This window comes from Leucoraja erinacea, chromosome 37, assembly GCF_028641065.1.
Source record: "Leucoraja erinacea ecotype New England chromosome 37, Leri_hhj_1, whole genome shotgun sequence".
Classification (NCBI taxonomy): domain Eukaryota; kingdom Metazoa; phylum Chordata; class Chondrichthyes; order Rajiformes; family Rajidae; genus Leucoraja; species Leucoraja erinaceus.
Window position 1 is genome coordinate 1,224,489 of NC_073413.1, and position 9,583 is coordinate 1,234,071.

A 9,583-nucleotide genomic window follows, 5' to 3' on the forward strand; every position below is an offset into this window, starting at 1 on the left:
AAATCCATCCATTGATTTGGCTTCCACTGCCCTCTGTGGCAGGGAATTCCACAAATTCACAACTCTCTGGGTGAAAAAGTTTTTTTCTCGCCTCAGTCTTAAATGACCTCCCCTTTGTTCTAAGACTGTGTCCCCTGGTTCGGGACTCGCCCAAACATTGGGAACATTTTTCCTGCATGTATCAGTCTAACTGTTTCTTAAACGTTGTGATAGTCCCAGCCTCAACTACCTCCTCTGGCAGCTCGTTCCACACACCCACCACCCTCTGTGTGAAAAAGTTACCCCTCCGATTCCTAATAACCATATAACCATATAACCATATAACAATTACCGCACGGAAACAGGCCATCTCGACCCTTCTAGTCGGTGCCGAACACGTATTCTCCCCTAGTCCCATATACCTGCGCTCAGACCATAACCCTCCATTCCCTTCCCATCCATATAACTATCCAATTTATTTTTAAATGATAAAAACGAACCTGCCTCCACCACCTTCACTGGAAGCTCATTCCACACAGCTACCACTCTCTGAGTAAAGACCACACAGCTACCACTCTCTGAGTAAAGAAATCTTTTCCCCTTCAACCCAGAGGAAAGAGTTGCCACGCATATGAGAAGGTCTCTAAAGACTGGAAAATGACATATACATGCACCCGCTTGAATCTATAAGGGAATCATTTTATTCCGAATGCAAATGTCACACGTCACGATCTGCAGCCCAGAACAAACAGAATTCGCCTCTGTGCCGCTGTGAGACTGTCTACAATACACCATTGTCTTCATCGACAGAAACGGTCCCATTATTCAAAGGTCGGATGTTCATCTCTGACTTTTGCAGCAGAACCAGCTGCCTGGATCACAGCAGCGATCGTTCCTTGCTTCCACTGTCTGCTGGCCACTGCCCGCCCGACCGCCTGCCCACAGTCTGGGCTATTGTCAATGGCCCGCTATTCTCCGCATTTTCCATGGAATTCCCAGCGGGACACACTCCCAATCCTTAACCCTGCCGGCGCGCATCATCCCCTTGAAAACGCACACTTCCTGATTCTTCCCGGCTGCAGGGGTGAGATTTTACAATAGACAATAGACACTAGGTGCAGGAGTAGGCCATTCGGCCCTTCGAGCCTGCGCCGCCAATCTGTGGGGGTGACCCTATAGAGGTGGACAAAATCATGAGAGGAATAGATCGGGTCGATGCACAGAGTCTCTTGCCCAGAGTAGGGGAATCGAGGACCAGAGGACATAGGTTCAAGGTGAAGGGGGAAAAGATTTAATAGGAATCGGAGGGGTAACATTTTCACACAAAGGGTGTATGGAACGAGCTGCCAGAGGAGGTAGTTGAGGCAGGGACTATCTCAACGTTTAAGAAACAGTTAGACAGGTACATGGATAGGACAGGTTTAGAGGGATATGGATCAAGCGCAGGCAGGTGGGACTAGTGTAGCTGGGACATTGTTGGCCAGTATGGGCATGTTGGGCTGAAGGGCCTGTTTTCACACTGTATCACTCTAGGACTCTTTGAGCTGTTATCAGGAACAGAACCATCTAAACAACTAGAGGGTTAGGTTCATTATTATTATCGTCACATAGTGTCATAGAGTGATACAGCATTGAAACAGGCCCTTCGGCCCAACCTGCCCACACCGGCCAACAATGTGGGCGGGGAGAAGAAAGGAAGAGGAGGAGCCAGTGGGCTGTGGGAGAGCTGGGAAGGGGAGGAGAATGCAGGGACTACCTGAAATTGGAGAATTCAATGTTCATGCCGCTGGGGTGCAGACTGCCCAAGCGGAATATGAGGTGCTGCTCCTCCAGTTTACGGTGGTGCTCACTCTGGCCATGGGGGAGGCCCAGGACGGAGAGGTCGTATTTGGAATGGGAGGGGGAGTTGAAGTGCTGAGCCACCGGGAGATCAGGTTGGTTAATGCGGACCGAGCGGAGGTGTTGGGTGAAACGATCGCCAAGCCTGCGCTTGGTCTCACCGATGTAGAGCAGCTGACACCTAGAGCAGTAGATGCAATAGATGAGGTTGGAGGAGATGCAGGTGAACCTCTGGAACGACTGCTTGGGTCCTTGGATGGAGCCAAGGGAGGAGGTAAAGCAACATTCCATTGAAGACATTCACACTGCACGCAGCCTCGGCAAGGCCAGCAGCATTATCAAGGACAAGTATCTTCTAGTTTGCCCCATCACTGACGTCCCCTCAGTCTGAAGAAGAGTCTCAACCCAAGACGTCACCTATTCCTTCGCTCCATAGATGCTGCCCCACCCGCTGAGTTTCTCCAGCATTTTTGTCCACCTTCGATTCTTCCAGCATCTGCAGTTCCTTCTTAAACATTCCCTCTGTCCACTGAATCCCACCGCTGCCATCTCCACCCCACCTTATATAGATAGAGTCTTGATTAGTACGGGCTTCAGGGCTTGTTGGGAGAAGGCAGGAGAATGGGGTTCGGAGGGAGAGACAGATCAGCCATTATTGAATGGCGGAGTAGACTTGATGGGCCGAATGGCCTAATTCTACGCCTATCACTTATGAACCTTCCCTTTTAGCCTTTCTTATTTCTAATGGACGCTCTTTGACCTGAACTGTTCACTGCAGTTCTCCCTCTTCAGACGCTGCCCGACTGGCTGAGATTTCTGCAGTTCTCTCTCTGTGGAATTGTGTGTGCGGCTGGCCTTAGCATTCAGGACGGGCCGTTAGATTGTGCCGTGCTAGTGAGCTGTCCCCTGCTCTAGACCTGGCTGCATGTTTAGCCGATGATGTGTTTGGCCCAGCAAGTGAGACGAGGAATCCTGATAGCACACGTCGTCCCATCCCTGGGGCCTGGGGGGTGAGTACAGCCGCTCCCTGCACAAGGGAGCAGCATTGTCTGCGTCTGCGTCTGCTGGCTGTGACTTTGTGCTCATTGTTTCACACGGGGCAGCCTGTGTGTCCACAGCAGTTGTGTAACTACAGTGTAAAGCCACACAAGCAAACTGCAGGAACAGCACCTCACACGAGTCTGAAGAAGGGTCTCGACCTGAAACACCTGGAGTATTGCGTGCAGTTTTGTCTCCAAATCTGAGGAAGGACATTATTGCCATAGAGGGAGTGCAGAGACGGTTCACCAGACTGATTCCTGGGATGTCAGGACTGTCTTATGAAGAAAGACTGGATAGACTTGGTTTATACTCTCTAGAATTTAGGAGATTGAGAGGGGATCTTATAGAAACTTACAAAATTCTTAAGGGGTTGGACAGGCTAGATGCAGGAAGATTGTTCCCGATGTTGGGGAAGTCCAGGACAAGGGGTCACAGCTTAAGGATAAAGGGTAAATCCTTTAAAACCGAGATGAGAGGAGAACTTTTTTCACACAGGGAGTGGTGAATCTCTGGAACTCTCTGCCACAGAGGGTAGTTGAGGCCAGTTCATTGGCTATATTTAAGAGGGAGTTAGATGTGGCCCTTGTGGCCAAGGGGATCAGAGGGTATGGAGAGAAGGCAGGTACGGGATACTGAGTTGGATGATCAGCCATGATCATATTAAATGGCGGTGCAGGCTCGAAGGGCCGAATGGCCTACTCCTGCACCTAATTTCTATGTTTCTATGTTTCTATGAAACGTCACCTATTCTTTTTCTCCAGAGATGCTCTCTGAGTTGCTCCAGCTTCTTGCTTGCGTCTATCTTCGGTTTAAACCAGCATCTGCAGTTCCTTCCAGCACACCTTGGTTCGGTCAGCCCAAAACTGGTTGACCACCCAGCGGAGCGAGATGTCCGTCAGGGAATGTTGCCGACTGGCCCGCTGCAGACTGCAGGAGCACGTGCTGAAGCTTGGCGCAGACAACGGCAAGGCCGACCTGCGATCTCCGTACAGGTGACTCCGTCACAGTGGCAGAGTTCCCGCCTTACAGCGAATGTAGCGCCCAGACCCGGGTTCGATCTGTACGGAGTTTGCACGTTCTCCCCGTGACCTGCGTGGGTTTTCTCCGAGATCTTCGGTTTCTTCCCACACTCCATAGACGTACAGGTTTGTAGGTTAATTGGCTTGGTAAATGTAAAAATAAAATTGCCCCTAATGGGTGTAGGATAGTGTAAAGGGCCTGCCCCACTTTCACGACCTAATTCACGACCTCTGCCGAGTTTGCCCTTGACTCATACTCACATCATGGTCGTCACAAGTTCGTATAGGAGGCCGTGGGTAGGTCGTAGCAGGTCGTGATGCTAGTCGTAGGTACTCGTGGCATCAACTAGGTCGGGGCGTTTTTTCAACATGATGAAAAATGTCCACGAATAAAAAAGGTCGTGAATTAGATCGCTTTACTGTGCGGGGATCGCTGGTTGGCACGGACCCGGTGGGCCGAAGGGCCTGTTTCCGCGCTGTATCTCTAAACTAAACTAACCTCGTGCACTAGGGGCAATATCGCAATTTCACTGAAGCCAGGGAAACAGCATTGTGGTGGAAGATTGCCGGTGACCTCGATGAGAGGTAGGGCAGGCTCGATGGGCCGAATGGCCATCTCCAGCTCCTGCTTTGGGCACGTTTACCCTCCCTCGCTCCCCAGCCGTGGCGGGCTTGCAGAACACTGCGACAATTCACGAGGTTTCTTGGCAGCTCTTCCCAGACCGTGACGTCCATCGTCTGAAAGGACAAGGGCAGGGGAATGCCAACTATTCCAAGTTTCCCGCCCAGACACAAACTTCCCCGACCCACCCACGCCGGTTCACATCCAACGTCTCGCTGCAGAGTGAACACGGAGCACAAGAGTGCAGGAAAAGGCCCTTCGGCCCACAATGCCTCTGCTGAGCTACTCCTTCTGCCTGCCTGGGTCCATATCCTGCCGTTTCCTATCTAGATGCCACTATCGTATCTGCCTCCACCACCACGCCGGGCAGCACATTCCAGGCACCCACCAGGCAAAACCTGCCCCGCACATCTCCTTTCAACTTTCATCCTCTCACCTTAAATAGACAATAGACAATAGGTGCAGGAGTAGGCCATTCGGCCCTTCGAGCCAGCACCGCCATTCAATGTGATCATGGCTGATCATCCCCAATCAGTACCCCGTTCCTGCCTTCTCCCCATATCCCCTGACTCCGCTATTTTTAAGAGCCCTATCTAGGTCTCTCTCTAAAGCATCCAGAGAACCAGCCTCCACCGCCCTCTGAGGCAAAGAATTCCACAGACTCACCACTCTCTGTGAGAAAAAGTGTTTCCTCGTCTCCGTTCTAAATGGCTTACCACTTATTCTTAAACTGTGGCCCCTGGTTCTGGACTCCCCCAACATCGGGAACATGTTTCCTGCCTCTAGCGTGTCCAAGCCCTTAACAATCTATATGTTTCAATGAGATCCCCTCTCATCCTTCTAAACTCCAGATTGTACAAGCCCAGCCGCTCCATTCTCTCAGCATATGACAGTCCCGCCATCCCGGGAATTAACCTTGTAAACCTACGCTGCGCTCCCTCAATAGCAAGAATGTCCTTCCTCAAATTAGGGGACCAAAACTGCACACAATATATGCCCTCTAGTATATGGGGGAAAAGACTATATCTCTAATTATTTTTATCTAACATTTCTATCAGGTTACCCCCTCTATCTCTGACGCTCCAGAGAAAATAAATCATGCTAGTCCAGCCTCTCCCCATACCTTCCCCTATCTGCCACAGGCAATGATGGTCCAATTCTACACGGCCATCGTAGAGTCTGTCCTCACCTTCTCCATCATGGTCTGGTTTGGCTCAGCTACCAAGCACGACATCCAGAGGCTGCAGCGAATCGTCCGATCAGCTGAGAAGGTTGTTGGCTGCAACCTTCCCTCCATTGATGAAGTGTACACTGCAAGGACCAGGAAGCGAGCGGGCAAGATCATCTCTGACCCCTCTCACCCTGGCCACAAACTCTTTGAATCACTTCTCTCTGGAAGGCGACTCCGGACTGTCAAAACTGCCACAGCCAGACATAAAAACAGTTTTTATCCACCAGTAGTTAAGGGCCTGTCCCATGAGCATGCGACTGCATGCGGCAAGTGCGACCTAACGTGGTCGCTTGAGCCGTACGGCCTCGCGGGGCCGGTCCCACTTCGATCGCCGGAGCCGTATGGAGTTATGCGGAGCTGGTCCCGACATCGCGCGGGGTTCCGAAAAACATGACACTGTTCAAAAATTCTGCGCGGCAACGGCCTGCCGGCCCGCAGCCGCATTGAGGCCATACGCACCGCCTCGACGGGCATACACACCGCCTCGACGGGCATACGCAGCGTCTTGACGCCGTACGCAGCATCTTGACGGCGTACGCCTAGCGCGAACTTCCCGCGGACTTCGCTCGTACTTCACGTCAACTCGTATGGGATCACTCGACCTCCTAGCGGCCCCTGCTTCCGGTTTGGTCGCGCTCGCCGCATGCAGTCGCAAGCTGGTGGGACAGGCCCTTTACTCTACTCAACAGCCAAAAATCTGTAGCCTCCCTTTGATCTGGTATTCTGTTGGTTCACATGCTTGATCAATGGTGTTTTATCATGAATGTTTTATTATTATTAATGTTTAGTGTTTTCTGAGTCATTCGTAACTGTCACTGTATGTCATGTTGTTACTTGTGGGGGCGGAGCACCAAGGCAAATTCCTTGTATGTGAATACTTGGCCAATAAACTTACTTACTTACTTACTTACTTGCCCTCTGTTCCAGCATTCTAGTAAGTAGCTCCAGCATCCTCTTTGAAGTCCCCGAATAGAGAAGAAAGTGTAGGTTTCGCCTGCTGTCCGCACCCTATAATGGGGGTGACCAGAACTGCACGCAATACTCCAAATGCGGCCTTACCAAAGTTATTTAAAGTTGCAACCATGACTTCCTAACCCTTATACTCAATGCCCCAACCGATGAACACAAGGTCAGAAGATCAGCCATGATCACAATGAATGGCGGTACTGGCTCGAAGGGCCGAATGGCCTCCTCCTGCACCTATTTTAGAGAGAGTACAGAGGAGATTTACTAGAATGTTGCCCGGGTTTCAACAACTAAGTCACAGAGATAGGTTGAATAAGTTAGTTTCTTTATTCTCTGGAGCGCAGAAGGTTAAGGGGGGACTTGATAGAGGTCTTTAAAATGATGAGAGGGATAGACAGAGTTGATGTGGACAAGCTTTTCCCTTTGAGAATAGGGAAGATTCAAACAAGAGGACATGACTTCAGAATTAAGGGACAGAAGTTTAGGGGTAACATGAGGGGGAACTTCTTTACTCAGAGAGTGGTGGCTGTGTGGAATGAGCTTCCAGTGGAAGTGGTGGAGGCAGGTTCGTTGGTATCATTTAAAAATAAATTGGATAGGCATATGGATGAGAAGGGAATGGAGGGTTATGGTATGAATGCAGGCAGGTGGGACTAAGGGGAAAAAATTTGTTCGGCACGGACTTGTAGGGCCGAGATGGCCTGTTTCCGTGCTGTAATTGTTATATGGTTATATGTTATATGGTACTCTGGGAGTGTGTGAACTGGCTGCACACACAGCTTCAACAAGAATAAAGGCCAGATTGGGATGCATCGATTGAAAAAAAAAATCTATTTCAGCACAAAGCCTCCTGAGGTATTAGGAAAATGACAGAAAGTGCTGGAGTAACTCAGTGGTTCAGGCAGCATCTCTGGAGAACATGGGTGGGCAGGGTAGCACAGCAGCAGTAGAGTTGCTGCCTCACAGCACCAGAGACCCTGGTTCGATCCTGACTACAGTCGCTGTCTGTACCAGAGTTTGTACCTTCTCCCCGTGACCTCGGGGGTTTTCTCCGGGTGCTCCGGTTACCTCCCACACTCCGGAGACGTACAGGTTTGTTGGCTAATTGGCTTTAGGTTAAAAATAAAAGCAAATTGTCGCTGGTGTGTAGAATAGTGTACGGGGTGGTCACTGATCGGTGAAGTCTCCGTGGGCTGAAGGGCATTTTCTAAATTCTAAAGAAAAAGATAGCTGATGTTTTTTGTCGGGGCATTATTTGTGTCCCTATTCATGAAGCATCACCTGTCCATGTTATCCAGGGATGCTGCCTGACCTGCTGAGTTACTCCAGCACTCTGCTCTCTTTTCTTGTAAATCAGCACCTGCAGCTCCTTGTATCTCCTGATGCATTCTGCCATTTACCCACTAGCTGGGAATTTCCCACTACTAAACAAATGTCAGAGGGTGGTGAATCTGTGGAATTCATTGCCACAGAAGGCAGTGCAGGCAGAGTCAATGGATATTGTTAAAGCAGAGATAGATAGATTCTTGATTAGTGCTGATGCCAAGGGGTTATGGGGAGAATGTGAGAATGTGAGGTTATCCATTTTGGTGGCAAAAACAGGAAAGCAGACTATTATCTAAATGGTGGCCGACTAGCAAAAGGGGGAGATGCAGCAAGACCTGGGTGTCATGGTATACCAGTCATTGAAGGTAGGCATGCAGGTACAGCAGGCAGTGAAGAAAGCGAATGGTATGTTAGCTTTCATAGCAAAAGGATTTGAGTATAGGAGCAGGGAGGTTCTACTGCAGTTGTACAGGGTCTTGGTGAGACCACACCTGGAGTATTGCGTACAGTTTTGGTCTCCAAATCTGAGGAAGGACATTATTGCCATAGAGGGAGTGCAGAGAAGGTTCACCAGACTGATTCCTGGGGTGTCAGGACTGTCTTATGAAGAAAGACTGGATAGACTTGGTTTATACTCTCTAGAATTTAGGAGATTGAGAGGGGATCTTATAGAAACTTACAAAATTCTTAAGGGGTTGGACAGGCTAGATGCAGGAAGATTGCTCCCAATGTTGGGGAAGTCCAGGACAAGGGGTCACAGCTTAAGGATAAGGGGGAAATCCTTTAAAACCGAGATAAGAAGAACTTTTTTCACACAGAGAGTGGTGAATCTCTGGAACACTCTGCCACAGAGGGTAGTCGAGGCCAGTTCATTGGCTATATTTAAGAGGGAGTTAGATGTGGCCCTTGTGGCTAAGGGGATCAGAGGGTATGGAGAGAAGGCAGGTACGGGATACTGATTTGGATGATCAGCCATGATCATATTGAATGGCGGTGCAGGCTCGAAGGGCCGAATGGCCTACTCCTGCACCCAATTTCTAGGTTTCTAAGGCAGGAGAATGGGGTTAGGAGGGAGAGATAGATCAGCCATGATTGAATGGCGGGGTAGACTTGACGGGCCGAATGGCCTAATTCTGCTCCTATCACTTATGATCTTGGGGTGGGAGATTGCAACCTTCACTGTTTCGACGAATGCAATCAACTCGGCGTACAAAATCGAATAAGATCAAAGTTGTCCAACTGTAGGCCGTGCACGCCATAGGCAAGCAGAAGAGACTTATGACCTCCAGTTTAAATTCCATTTGGAATATTTTGGAGGACCAAGAAACCAAGAAGAACCAAGACCTTATGACCTAATCGATAATTCCACCAACGTTAGCTTCCTCCGGCGGAAGTGTCGGAAGTTTGAATTTCCCGAGTGTGGCTCTACGATGTGACCTCACTGCCTTGGCTCTGCTTGAAGGAACCGGCCACATTCTCACTGCCTTCTCCCTGCTTTGGAACGGAGCAGACCAATGCTGCAAATGTCACCGGCAACAGGTGGGAGTCAGGAAGCTGTTT